Source organism: Silene latifolia, chromosome Y (genome assembly GCF_048544455.1).
Source record: "Silene latifolia isolate original U9 population chromosome Y, ASM4854445v1, whole genome shotgun sequence".
In the NCBI taxonomy this organism is placed as follows: domain Eukaryota; kingdom Viridiplantae; phylum Streptophyta; class Magnoliopsida; order Caryophyllales; family Caryophyllaceae; genus Silene; species Silene latifolia.
In genome coordinates this window covers 138,753,182-138,769,250 of record NC_133538.1, presented here as the reverse complement: position 1 = coordinate 138,769,250, position 16,069 = coordinate 138,753,182, and positions in this window count along the sequence as shown.

The following is a 16,069-nucleotide window of genomic DNA, read 5'->3' as shown; positions in this document are numbered from 1 at the left end:
TCTTCCGCGCTAAGATGTACGGGATCTATGGCGTAGATGGCATTAGAATAGGTGACCCCGAATTAGGGCATGGTCGATCGACTGGATTAACTAGTCGATCGATTGAGCCGGTTTGTCAATCGACTGGGGTAGCTGGTCGATCGACCGATTTCGTGTCTGATTAGCATTCGTTTGTTTCGTTAAGTGCAATTTTTTAACAATGAGACCGAGAGGAGACTTGTTAGATGCTTAGTTTTGACCAACCCATAGATCGAGAGATAGGGAAGGACATTAATTAATGAATTAAGACGACTAAATTGCTGAGATCGAGAGATAATGTAATTTAGGCTTTAGGAATCACTAATCGGGGCGAGAGCTAGCATTAGTGAGACTTAGGGACTGGTATCATAGGCCGAAAGGAGCTCCTAGTTAACTTGGACCGAGAGGACTTGCTTTACCCATCCTACACGACTGTATTTCGGACTTACCTAGGATTATATGTCATCGGAGCTATAGTGAACCGATCGTCTTAGCATTTCTTTTATCATTGTTTACATCTTTTGCTTCTATTATTTGTTTATTTAGTTTATGTTATTAGATTTAGTTATAATTCACATCAAAACCCCCCCTCATTGTTACCGTTAGACTAAAATTAAAAGCAACTATAATCTCCCTACCACCCTGCGGATCGACCCTTACTACCACTTGCTAGGTTTAGTTCGGAATTTATAAATATTATTTTTGGTACTCACTTCGACAGGTATCATGTAACGACGAAGAACATTAACGATTGTTTCAATTTTCTATATAATACCTTGAATCCTACCCGTTTTCAAAAATTGAAATCAGACATTAATTTCTTATGAGACCATGTTAAAAAGGGGAGAATATAGGACTTGAGTTTTGTAGTACTGAGAAACAGTGGATCGATATTTTGACTAAGCATTTAGCTAGAGAACATTTTGAGACGTTACGATTGGAAATTGGTTTAATCGGTGGCAACTAAAACCGTTAAAAATATTTATTTTCCTTATATGACTGACTAGTTAAGACGAGATTGTATGACTGTGTCCGTATTTCCGCTGCTAAATATTAACTTTGATGAAGTGCATATTATATTTTGAGATTGATTGATATGTTAATTACTTTGCAAATTAATTACATTATATTATGTCGTAACCAATTTTTCCCAACATATCCATGTTTCACCGAAACTCACAAATATTACACCTACCCAAATAAGAATTGATTAACTTTATAAATTTTGTCTTATGAGGAAATTATGAGTTGTCAATTATTACTACTACCAAAGTACCAATACTTTTCCTACTCTTTCTTTCATCTGTACAACACAACCACCAACTCCTACATTTACCTTACTCCTACTACATTAATTTCCCTGATAAAACACACACACCTCTTTTCTATTCCTATGCCTATGAATTAATTCATCCCTAACCCATCACTTTGCCAAATACATTCATCTTCCCTGTAAACACTTCCCATTATTTCACCATGTCTTTACCTGCAAAACGAACTCGCCAATCCAAACCCAAATCCAACCCAAATCGTCAACCTGTAGTCCTCTGATTCCCGTCCGACCATACCAACTACTACCCAACCTATCAATTACACAATCTACCAAAAAAAAAAACTTACCAAATCCGTTCATTAAACCGGTCAATCGAGCAAGAGTGAAAACTGAAAACGGAAACAGATTTTGGGTAAAGTAATTGAGGTTGATGTTGAAGAAACCGGAGGAGATAAGGTGGGTGTTTGGATGCGGTTGTGCAGGAGAGTGGTACTCAAATATGGAGTGTTGTGGGCTGTTGTGAATGGTCAGAGAGTGTCGATATTTTGTGAGGAGTTTGCGACGGAATGTTAGGTTCCGATTGGGGGTTTGGAGACAGTTCCAGGCGCTGATTGGAGCGGTTTTGGTGAAAATGAAAACTTTGTCTAGAAACGATGTTTTGATGACGCGACTGACGATTCTAGTGCGGTATTAGCGGATGAGTTTACACCGAAGTGTTGTTGAAACTTGAAAATGTTGCTGCGGGTACATTGAATGTGGGTTGATGGGTGTGTATATGAGATTGTTACGTTACTAATTTCAAGCAATCGACTACGGTCGATATGGTGATATGGACTTCTCGAATTTCAGAGGTTAAAGGTGTGGTTGGTGTCGCGAGTTATGGTATGAAATCAAAAGATAGGATGTGTGATCGGATTCTCAGTTTGTTGGGTCTTGATCTTCACGGACCAGCTCAGATTAAAAAAAACCACGAAACGTATTGAGTCCCGAATGGTTGTGCAAGTACAGTCGGTGAATCGGGTGTTCTTGATTCCCGAATAGTTGCATTTATGTAGCGAGTTGATTCGAGGTTGGACATTAGTATTCTGTTTTGGCTGATGTGAATTCCGACTTTGCTAATATGAGTCTATCTAGTTGCCCGAACCCAGGTGTGGTTATGAGTGCTTCAGTTTCCCTTGAACCGGGAATGGATGGTAAAGCGTCAGTCAGTGCTGAATTTTATCGGGTCGGAGGTTCAGGCACAAGTATCGTTGTTGGCTGTTATTAGTAACGAACTACAGGCACACGGTTCTATGTTGACTAGTGTAAAGGAGTCTGTGAGGACGGTATTTCCGTTCCACAGGAAGTATTTGGGTTCCATTACTGGTTGTGCTAAAGGGTTGTATGACGATGATGAAGCAGTTATCGCTGAGGATCATGGGCTGCAAAAGGCAATAGAGAAGGTCGTGTCGAATGTCGAAGGTGGTATATTTGAGAGACGACTTAATTTGAACACTAATTAGGTAACTCTTGCTTGGACCGTCTTACTAGCCCCGAATTCCGCACCATTTTCAAACCACCAAACTAAACCACCATCTTAATCATACTACTACGTATTTTTCAATGGTTATAACTTAAATATATTGTTAATTTTTGCTTAGTAGTTGTCATAGACGATGTCATAGTTTCTATTTTACGAACTTAATTTCTTTTGTTTTGTGTGCTTTTGACTTGGTTATATACCTAGCTTCGGTTTGTATTATTCTAGTCATTTTATGTCTTTTTATCGTCTTTTCGATGATGTCAAGAGGGGGAAAGTAAATGGACTTGATAGCGTTATTTGCCTAAGCTTGCTCCTTGTCAAGATCATACGTCTCTTAAGGTCCTTAGGTGCTATAGCTTAGGTCACGTATCAAACCGTTACTTTAACGTATTTATAATTATGATCGTTTTTGGGTTGAGGGGGAACTAAACCGTAGAAACAAATCTAGGAGACTTGCCATCATCAAAAAGGGGGAAATTGTTGGACCGTGTCCTAGTTACGTTTTATGTTTTGATGATGACAAGTGTATTATAATTGTTTTATAAGTTTGCACGTAATTGTTTGTTAAGTCTTATAGATTAACGAGGTTACGACATTGCAAAAATGATGATTTGATGAAGCGGTTTGAGTTCGTGATCAAGATGATGAAAGGAACTTACAACTGAAGAATTTTCAAGGAAGATTAGTCAATAGTTAGTTCGTCTCTCCTATGCGATATTTAATAATTGTTTTGAGTTCGTCTCAAGTTATAATTGTAACGATTATAACTTGACACACTCATACTCTAAGTTATAGTCGATTGTACTATAACATGGATGACTACGTAACACGACATTTTCGAGAGAAAATGTATTTTATATTTTACAATTGCTAATTTGGATTTTATAAAATAAAATTTGATTTGTTTTTAAATAATAAAAACGTTTTCCTATTTAGAGTCAAAATTATATTTTAAAAGATTAAATAAGTTTACTATATCTTAAAAGATAATCCTAATTGATAACAACTTATGAGCTGTAAGAATATGTGATTAACTAGGATAGTAATATCTTATTTTATATATAATTGGTTGTGCATGTAACAAATTGTCTTTGCTTTCACGTATGACTCGTCTTGTACACACATATTAAATTGGATTAAATGTGCTTGTTTGATAGTTGACTTTCACGTGTAACAAGTATGTTTGTTACATCACAAATTCTCATTATAGACGGACACTATCCGTCTATACGTATAGACGGATACCATTTCCCCTCACAAAATACTCATTTGCCATAAAGTGGGAAGCACATGAGGGATGTCCCACCTTGTCCCTCTACCCATTTTATTAGAGGTCTTTACCTGTCTATACGCCCACCCGTCTATACCAAGAGCTATTATTGTTACGTGGTTGATAGTCACTCCAATTCTAATATGCTAATGCTACGTACATGCTTGGCTGTGTGATAGAAATTGTGGTTTACTAAACCACTAATATTCTTCGTGGATAAGAATTTTATACGGAAAAATTGGTGTCAAACAAGAAATTTGGTTGACCTCATACATTACTCTTTATTAGTATAAATATGGGTATTGACACACATTAAAATTCACTTTTCCAAATCTCTAATTTGTGAGCGTAACTTTGTCTTTGTTTTAAAGACCTTTTAATTGCAAGATTTATTTTCTTTTTGAAAAGTCGTGTTACTCAAGTCAACAATTGTTAACTATCGTTCTGGAGAATAGTGGTCATGGATTTATCTCTTATTCATTCAATTGTGTGAACAATCTTTTAGATACTCTTATTACTTTCTTTATAACGAGAGGAAGTCGAGTGTCTAGCGATACTCATTATTACAACTATAGTTAGTTGTAAAAGGGGTTGATGATTTTGTAATCCGTGGAAAGGTACTAAAATAATTAATCGAGAATAGTGGACGTAGGCTTCGGGGTGTGAAGCTGAACCACTTCAAAAATCCGTTGTGCAAGTTTTTTTATCGCTTATTTTATTGTTTTTAATATTGTGTGATATTTGTATTACTTGAATTAAATCGATAAATTCAAAGTATAAATATCATACAAATCCAGATTCGATCAAAGTCGAAAAAGTGGTAGATACTCAATTCACCCCCCCCCCCCCCTTCTTGAGTATTTCATAGGGATCCATAGACTCTTCAATTGGTATCAGAGCCTCGTGCGCTTGATTGCCTAACATCAAAAGAGGCCGATCCGGCGTCTTTCTATTTTTGTTAGTTGGTTATTTTATTTTATTTTATTTTATTTATTTTAAAATATTTTTTTATTATGGATTCCAAATATCTTAAGTGTCCTGTTTTCGATGGAAAAAATTGGTTATAAAGTCAGTTAGTTTATGACTTCATGAATGCACCAAATTGGTCATAAAGTCAGTTAGTTTATTGGTCTCCTGAAAACAATGAAAAACTTTCACTTCCGTGAAAGAAGAAGGTTCGACCATAACATTACCAATTAAGGAAGAAAATTCCCAAGATAACTTCCACATCCCACGGATATTAAAGTAGTTGTTCTAGACCCACAACGCAGCATAAGTCCTACAATGATCGTACCATATAGATCTAATCCACGCAATATTAATAACAACAAAATATGGAAACTAAGTAGCCAAGAAAACAAAAAAAAAAAAAAAAAAAGGCAAGAAATTGAGGTCGGTAAGAAGTTGATCGACATAAAATAGAAGACGCAAGTTGATAGAAGCGCCAATAAGTTAGCCTACAAAGAGAATGGACCCCCTTTGTTAGAAAATTGTACACGAACTGAAAAGATAATAATGAAAACCGCACCGAATCGCTATGCTTTCCTAATTGAACAATTCGACCCTTACTTTAGTGCCTGGTTGTATCGAACTTTCTATTGAGATAAGACGGTTGCCCTCTGTATTCGGCACAGAATACAGAGATATAATTAAGAAGTATTTTTGAGTAGTTTGTGTTTTTTGTTCAATGATGCAGAAGATGAGATTGTCTATATTTCCAAACATCTTCAACCCCATTCTATTTATATAGATATGAAAAGGTGTAGGGGGATGTATTTGTGAAGAGTAGTAACTTTTCACAAATTCCGACATATTAAATGTCTATTGTGGGAATTAAAACCCGTCAAAGTTTCCCGGGCATTGCCCAAAGCCCCGTCATAGTTGTTCAAATGAAAACTATTCCGTAAATTCATAAATAATTATGCAAGTGTACACTCCGTACTACCCGAACTTACATTATATTATAACGAACTTACCCATCTACGAACCAAACCTGAGTACGCTAAAATGAACCGGTAATTACACTTAAATTACCAACATTCCTCCCCCATTTAAGCGTAATTCAAGATTTTAAATAAGTTAACAAACATACCAATTTATGCATAAATGAAAATGTCACGAAAATTGAATTTCCACATAGTGAAATTACACATTCCAAATATTCGAGTATCGGGGTGTGACTAAGCATTGAACCCTTTCTACCCATTTTGAATACATGAAGATAACTCACACATAAATTAATTTACTTCTAAAATTACGAAACCGACACTTATTTACAAGTCTAGTGTCCCATATCTATTCATGAACATATCAGGAGTCAAACCCATACTCCCTTGAAGCGGCTGCACTTCATGTTCATATAGGTTGATTCTTTTCATCGTGTCCTTGCAAACACACTTTTTCAAAAGATCAACCTTACAACATGCAAGTCTAAGCACACACCTCGGGATATAAATTATTGTGTCCTTCAATCTCTTAACAATAGGCCTTCCACATTGAATTCAGCTCCTAACGTTGTATTAGAGGGGAATTGGGTATCCTATCGCCAAGGATCTTATACGAGTTTTAGTCTCATCCCGTCAACCGACTTTATAACCAAGTCCCTAATTGATCCTTTATGCAAAGTGATCAACTAAAAATTGAGATCTCATAAAACAACCAATATCAATTCTCATTTATGATAGTCCATAAACCGTGTTATAACAAACACCCCGGTGCGCACCGTTATTCACTATCAAAAATTATATGAATGAAATTGGTCAAATACTTTAACGAACATCGTAGATTATTTTCTTCAGCTACTTAGCCTTTTAACCGGCTATATGCTAATACTACGCATACCAACTCCAATGTCAAATTCCTAAGGCAAATCTGCCTCTTGGAAACCATAAGCTAATAGTGCCTCCCATAAGCAAAAACACTCTACCACTTGTAGAAATGACCATCTACATTGGTAATGGTCATTTCTACAACATTTTCCCTCTATAACCGAAGGAAAAACGACATAGGACAAACCATAATTCACGGTTTACTTTATACATTTTCACATTTGCCTAATCGCTCGTCAAATATGAGTACTAGCTAAACTAGTATACTTATTCAACTTGTCAAACCGCAATAATTAAGCCCTTGTGAAAACCCGAGTAATAACTCCATTTTTATTATTGAATAAAATGCCTTACTCGCCCTTTGAGAGTATTAACCGGTATATAATAATCATACTCTCACCCTTGATCCTAATATCAAGGATCATATTACCTCCCCCATGTCCTTCATAGAAGAACACGATGACAAAACCACCTTTTTACAAAGTAAATCATCTTTGGTCTATGCCAAAGATCAACTTGTCAAAAATCCTACAACAAATGACTTCTCCATTACCGGACTCGTTAAAAAACTGTACATTCAATATTACTGAGTACCTCTTACATGATTAAACCACCATAACTCCATAATCTCACCATGGTTATAACAAACCATCATTCTCGAGATTATATGGTAAAATCTATCACATAATCAAACTTTAAAAAGCTTTATATAAGTTATTAACATGTTAAACAATCATTACAAAACAGTTAGAACTTTAACAACTTTATTAAATAACCGATCAAATATCCATTGATCAAAACATCACAATTCATAAATATTTCTTTACAGGTTCATTTCTCATAAATAATCAATGTGAACTTAAACACAACGACTTCAATATTTATGTTCTATATATGGGTGAGTTTCATCTCCTCCTTGAAAATTAGGCTATTTAAGATACCATTTACAGGTTTTTAGTATTGCCTTACATCAATACACCATGTTATCAAGCCATATATGTATACCCATATATTATCACTCAATATCCACATTTTCGTATATTACATCCAAGAGAACTTATATAATACACTCATTCCCACTCTATAGGACTCATTTTCGTATTATACTACACCGTATAATGACGAAACACAAAAGAATATAATCAATCTCAATCATTATTTGTAACTCTTACTTATGATCACACATATAAAAGAAAATCGTAATCATGTCAAAATATGCATGCTTTGACAATATTTTCCATGATGGGTAAAACAAATCTTTGTTATTAACTACAACACGATAAAAAACATGATCTTTATCATTAAATCAATTAATAACAACAAACATATATGCCATGACATATACCATATAGGATCAATATAATAAATAACTTTTTATCAAAAGTTTGATATTAATCCCCATGTCATTAAACTTGCCCCCCATAAGACCTAAGGTCAAGTAAAATTGAGGAAACTTGACATATCAATATATGTCATCCATTTTCATGGGTGAGTCGATCTCCACGATAAAGTCAAAACTTGACACCATCGGACAAAACTAATACACTATGCTATTGAGCCACACGATCACCCGTATGCGATTTGCTCAACCCCGCATTCCCGTGTATCACATTAAAGTTCATTAATAATATATACACTCGCTCCATAAAGTCAACAGACCAGAAGTTTACAATATACACAAATACATGGATCAGACCCAACACCCACAAATTTATACCATATTGATAAAGCACGTCAATTAAACGACCAAAGCTTATCTCATAAAATTGATCACCAAATCAAGCATGTAAAAAACGTTCATTGCTTATTCATAAAGTGACCAAAGCCATTATCAGATTAAAACAAAGACAAAATTTAAGCAGTGACATAATTATGTAATTAACCAAACGATTGTTCGCCTATATACACCAAGAATACTTCATGGCCATTAAATGTAATTAACCATATCATTAATTTTAAATTATAAGAACCATATACCCACTAAAACAGAAATAACAGGTACGTAGTAGTGCGCAATAATATCAAGCCAATCATAAATCATAATTAACCACTCATTGACCATGGTAGATTGATAGATAATTGATAAATGTGTAGGGCTTCTTTTGTATATAAACGCAAAACTTTATTATTCTATACATTAACATAAGTCTTAGACCAAAAAAAAAATCCCTATCATGTATCTAACATTCCATCATACGAGATCAGATAAAATTTTTATCTATACTTGATAATTCACATCCTGCAAAATTTTCAGTACGATAAAACCATTATCATACAACCGTAGGACGGATTATGGGCATAATAATAATGAATTTTAAAAGCATCATATAAAATAGTGATGATCACATAAGTGCATATCAACATCGTAAATTATACTTCGTATTAAGTATCACAATGAAATATATTTTGATTAGATCAATACACTTATCTTCGAGTAATGTTTCGCAATTTTCTTTGCCAACCGTAATGGCAGCCATACTTTTGCACATGATGTTTTACTCTCTGGATTTCCCTTGATTCGATTATCAGATACATCGTACATGATGATCAACATTAACTTGTTTCATATAGACCCAATACAGTCATGCATAATTCAAAATTCACATACCCATGCAAAACCACAAACAAACCTTCCTGATTGCCACATACATCGATGTCCATAGTTCATGTAATTTAGGTTACAATGCATGCTGTTGAGTAACAATGAGAAATGAAATATACATCATTCTCATCATACATGTTGCCAAACACAAATTGATACAACGAATTAGAATTGCAAACATGCCTAATTAATCATGTTATCTTGGCACATGAAAACCAAGTGATAAACACCATCATATATAAAATGCCATCGACAATTCCAAGTTCACAGGCATCATTAATTATTAACAATCACATGTATAGAAACATTCAGTTACTTACCTGGAAAATCTAGAGATTGCATTCACCAATACTTTATCCGTAATCAAGCAAGTAACCGCACCAATGTTTCGCGCCACAGACCATGCGAACAACAATGCAACACACTTGAACCCAAGTAAAGAAAACTTCAACCGTACCAAATTTTTTTATTGTTAACTTACATTGTCATTTCCATAACATTCGTCATCTTAAAAGATTACGAAATTGTTCTATTAGAATATTGTTAGAAAATTGTACACGAACTGAAAAGACAATAATGAAAACCGCACCGAATCGCTATGCTTTCCTAATAGAACAATTCGACCCTTACTTTAGTGCCTGGGTTGTATCGAACTTTCTATTGAGATAAGACGGTTGCCCTCTATATTCGGCACAGAATACAGAGATATAATTAAGAAGTATTTTTGAGTAGTTTGTGTTTTTTGTTCAATGATGCAGAAGATGAGATTGTCTATATTTCCAAACATCTTCAACCCCATTCTATTTATATAGATATGAAAAGGTGTAGGGGGATGTATTTGTGAAGAGTAGTAACTTTTCACAAATTCCGACATATTAAATGTCTATTGTGGGAATTAAAACCCGTCAAAGTTTCCCGGGCATTGCCCCGAAGCCCCCCGTCATAGTTGTTCAAATGAAAATTATTCCGTAAATTCATAAATAATTATGCAAGTGTACACTCCGTACTACCCGAACTTACATTATATTATAACGAACTTACCCATCTACGAACCAAACCTGGGTACGCTAAAATAAACCGGTAATTACACTTAAATTACCAACACCCTTTGAACCAAATACAAAGAACAGAAGAGCTTGAAAATGAATTTTGCTCTCTTTAAGTGGCCCATATGCAACCTGATGAAGTGACGAGTGATGTCCAAAATATATTTCGCGTGTCTTGAGCATAATACTCCAAGTTGTAATTCTTTTTGTACCATTTGTAATTCAAATTGTAATACGTCGGTCTCTTAATAAACTTGTTAAAAGACCGTTTCTTAGTAGATTTAATAAAAAGAACAGCTAGTCTTGCTATAGACGGATATATCCGTTTATAGCTAAAAACGGGTCAAATAGTTTAAAAGTGGTGACATTTTTTACCCCTACCATTCCACTTGTTATTTATCCTATTAGAAATATGGTATTGTATTTGGCCCGTCTTTAGTTGTAGATGGATATGTGCCGTCTATAATGAGATTTTGTGTAAAAAGAATAAGGATAATAGAAACGAGATGAGGTGGTCTTATTAAGCGCGTCCAAAATGTATCTGATGACGGTGTCCATCAATCCATCATAGCCTCATGGAGTCATGGGCCATGTTCTTTATTGATGACTACGTAATGTTATTGTTGGAGTTGCTGCTAACGCATATAGATTATAGATATCTTCCCTCCATTCAACAATTATCATCTCATTTCTCTATTATATGTGAGAGGTATTATATTGAAATGGGGTGATAAAAGTTGAATGACGGTAATAGGTTATTCTCCCAGATTATTGGGGGTTCAGAATGACAGATGTTGGTTTGACTAGGCCAACAACCTTACTCTTGAATCTTCATAAAGAAGCTGTCCTGAAAATTAAATAGGTTAATCGGTTCGGGATGAGCCATTTTTTGGGTTTGTAAGAATTCGGGTCAAATCGGCCGGGTCAGAGTATTTCAGGGTTTTTTTATTATAAGTTATTTAGAGATAATGGTAAATTTGCAAGCATAAACATTTGGTGTCCCGGGGTCGGTCAATCCTGATACGTGTCCCGTAGCACCAAAATGGACACGGACACGACACGGACACGTGATACGGCGTCTCATGAAATTTAGGACACGGGACACGCTATTTAAATTTAATAAAATATATATTTTATAGTTATAAATAACGTGTGATTTTAATATTTAAATGTATTTGATATTAAATTTACATAATAGAAGGTAAAATTTGACATTGACTGTAACTAATTCTTATTTTCCACCTAAACTTATCTTCTAATCAATCTCTTTTGACATTTTATTCCTCGTCTAAACTATAGGCGTGTGTCCGACAAGTGTCGGCTATCCGGGTGTCCGACAGTGGTCGGACACAGGACGGCTAGTTAGGAAGAGTGTCCATGCTACCTAGATACGGGGTATGATTGTATGAAGATAGTAGTAGTAAGTTAATGTGTAGACATTGACCCAGGAGCAACGGGTCTTCTACTTGGGAGAAGACTTTTTACTTAAAGAGTATCCTTCTCATGATTTGCCAAGTTAAAGTTGGTTGTTCAATCTACAGTATCACATGGCCTGATTTGTTTCTCATTTTGGTAAATTAAATTAACTACCAACTTGTTGCTTACCATCCAGTGTCTTGTATGTTATGTTTCCCAGATATTAAGTGTGCTCGAGTCGTTTATAAATCTTAATTATTCGCTTCATTTACTTATTCAGTTCCTTTCGAGTTTTAACTAAAAACTCAGATTTAAGAAATAATGACGAAATAAACAGAAAACTGATATAGTTGTTAGCGTGCTGGTCGATATAAATAGGATGACGAGAGTATTACGTTTACTTAAACGTTATCAATCATCATACAGGCGTTATTAACACAATTACATGTAACATAGTCTGCAATAGGCAATGCTCATATAGCCAAGACTTAACTAATATCATGATTCATGAAATTTTTATCGCTACTGTGGTTTAAAGTCAAAGTAAACTCTAAATCATTCAGCCATAAAATATACTCCTATAACCTACTCATTCAATCAGTTTTGGCTATAAATATCGGTATAAAGTATATTCTAGTATATCAGATTCCATTTTGAAAATGGAAGGGAAGGTGATAGCAGTCGTAGTAGTAGCAGGACTTCTTGGTCTAGTCGCGATTGTGCTGAGCTTTGTTGGGGAAGCCACCAGGATTAAGGTACGACTGCAATTCTGTAATACATGTTCTCTATCAACACTCTACCAGTCTAGCTTGATGTTTTTTGTATTCAGTATTTCATAAAATTTATTTGTTTGTAATGATGGCGGTGTATGTGTAAAGTATGTGATAATATTGTAAATGTATTGATGATGATAATATTTACATGAAGAGTTTATATAGGTGTTGTTTGGCCAAGCTTAAAAAGTGTTTTTATAATTGAAAAAGTAGTAGCTTGGCCAAACATGGTAAATTAGAGAGTTTTAAAAGTGCTTTTGAAAAGTCAAAAACTGATTATCCACCCCCAAAAGAAGAAGTAGATATTTACTACTTCTACTTCTACTTTTACATAAAGAGCCAAATAAGCAAACAAAAGTTGTATTAAGTAGTTAGGCCAAACATATAAATTTTGTGAGAAACCGCTTTTACAAAAGTATGGCCAAACAACTAAAACTTTTCAGAAAATTAAAGTAACTTGTGAATAAACTCCTTTTAAAAAGAAAAAGTCATTTTCCATAAACAAGGCCAAACAACACCATACTAGTTTACAAAGGATGCTAACAATAATAGCTAAGATACATACCTTAATTAGTGGAGCTAATCAAGGTAACAAATAACTAATTACAACAATAATATATGCTAATGATATGCTACACAAATCATGTTTGATTTGTTCCTTGAATAGAGGATGCTAATCTTGAGCCTTGATTTGGTTGGATAATATCCTTTGACTGAATAATATCTTTTGAATGAATAATATCTTTAACATTCCCGTTCAAGATGGACGGGCGATAGCGAAGGCCAATCTTGGAAGAAAGCAATAAGAACCGTGGCTTGTGGAGCGGCTTAGTAAGAGTGTCCGCTAGCTGATCAGACCCGTTAATGTGTTGAACAACGATAGGTCTGATAAGGAATTTCGAAAACCTGAATTAATAAGATAGGTCTTTAACTCGGTGTACCATGCGCGTGGTGCTTGTTTAAGACCATAAATGGCTTTGTTGAGTCTGCAAACATAGGAAGGATTAGTGGAATCGATAAAACCTGCTGGTTGGGTCATAAAAACGGACTCGGTTAGTGGACCCTGCAAGAAAGCATTATTAATATCAATTTGGTGTAAGTGCCACTTTTGCGTGACAGCAAGAGTTAGAATCAATCGAATTGTAGTTGGTTTGATGACGGGACTAAACGTTTCCGAATAGTCAATCCCGGGTCGTTGATGAAAGCCTTTAGCGACAAGGCGAGCCTTGTGTTGTTTGAGACTACCATCGGGGTTATATTTGATGCGGTATACCCATTTGCAACCCACAACGTTAGGGGCTTGGTGAGGTGGGACGAGGGTCCAGGTCTGATTTCGTGTGAGGGCGTCAAATTCGTCGGTCATAGCTTGTCACCAGTGAGGATGAAGGAGGGCTTGTTTGGTTGTGGTTGGTGTGGTGTGGGTAAGCGAAAGGGTGGCAGTGTCAGCATGTTTGTTGGTTTTGAAGTATCGGGGATTAGGCATGATAATGTTGTTACATAGGCGGGTTCGATGGATGGGTGGTGGAGGTGGAGGAGGTGGAGGTGTAGGGGTGGTGGCAGTGGTAGAAGAAGAAGATGACGAGGTGGGAGGTGTTATGGCAGAGGTTGGCGAATCAGGTGGTGTCGAGGAGGGAGTGGAGGAGGCAGAGGGCGTCGAGGCAGAGGTTGGTGAAGCAGGAGATGACGGGGTAGGAGAGGTAGGAGTCGGGGTGATGGGCTGGGTTGGTTCAGCAGCACGAGCAGGTGGGTCAATTGGTGGTAGGAGAGGAACAGTCAAAGTACACCATTGACTCGGAGTATTGGCTGGTGTAAAGGTGGAGTTGGTTAATGCGAGATAAGGGTATTCTGTTTCGATAAAACGAACGTGTCTCGAGGTGTATAAACGATTGGTTATGGGATTGAGGCATAGATAGGCACTTTGAGTATTTGAGTACCCGACAAAAACGCAAGGGGTCGATTTTGGTTCGAGTTTGTGGTTGGTATACGGTTTTAACCACGGGTAGGGCTGAGCAAAAATATACGATACGGTTTTTTTATACGGATACGATACGATACACGGTTCTTATTATACGGTTTTCCGTGTATACGATACGGATTTCCGTATATACGATACGGTTTTTAAAAATCCGTACCGTATCCGTGTCGGGAAAAATGAAAACCGTATATACGGTTTCAATACGGTTTGAGTAAAAAAAAAAAAAAAAAAAAAACTTAAAACTATTCTGAAATGCTACACGCGTTACACCACACACAAATGCAGTACACAGTTTAGAGTTTATTATCCTCTCCCTCTCACTTCCCCAACCCCAGATTTTTAGATCCCCAATTGAATTCCTCCGCAAATCCACAATCAGATCCCCAATTTGTCAACCCTAATTGAGCAACTTCTACCACACGAAGTCACAAATCGTCTTTTTATCAAGATTTATTGTTTGTTGTTTGATTTCCGGGTTATACTTCATTTGTTTTTTTAGTTTGATACTTTGTTTTTCGTTTGATTTTTGTTTGATTTTTCGTTTGATTTTTGTTTGATTTTTCGTTTGATTTTTGTTTGATTTTTCTTTGTAGCTTTATTTGTTTTTAGTTGTTGTTTCATTTGATTTTTGTTTGTATTTCGATTCAACCCTAATTTTCGTTTGAGCCCTTTCGATTCAAAAGTAATTTTACTGTATTTGGATTCTTCATTTGATTTTGGTCATACATGATGAGGATGACTTAGTGAAGCTAATGGGGAGGACTTTGGCAGGCACTAAGAGAAGATAAGAGTACTACACTGCTACTGTCTTCAGTTCTATTTTTTTTTTTTTTTTTTTTTTTTTTTTTTTTGCATTTGATAGGAAATCAGCAAAACCGTATCCGGGTATCCGGATTTCGTATATCCGGTTTAACCGGGTACCCGAAAACCGTATACCCGGTTAAACCGTATCGTATCCGGAACCCAAAAAATGGTGTTTTAAAAACCGTATACCCGATACGGTTTTCAAAACCGTATCGGGTATACGGTTTTGCTCAGCCCTAACCACGGGTACCATAGACAACCGAAGGGTCGTAATTTGTGGTAATTGGGTTGTTGATCGAAAAGGATTTTGTAGGGACATTGGTCGTTTAGAGTTGGAGTTGGGAGTCGGTTTATGAGGTAAGCGGCAGTGGAGAACGCATAAGGCCAATATTTGGTTGGCATTTGAGCTTGAGTGAGTAGGGCTAAACCGGTTTCAACGATATGACGGTGACAACGCTCCGCGAACCCGTTGTGTTCGGGAGTGTGTGGTGGTGATGTGAGATGGGTGATACCATTGTCAAGTAGGTTTGGGTTGATTTTGA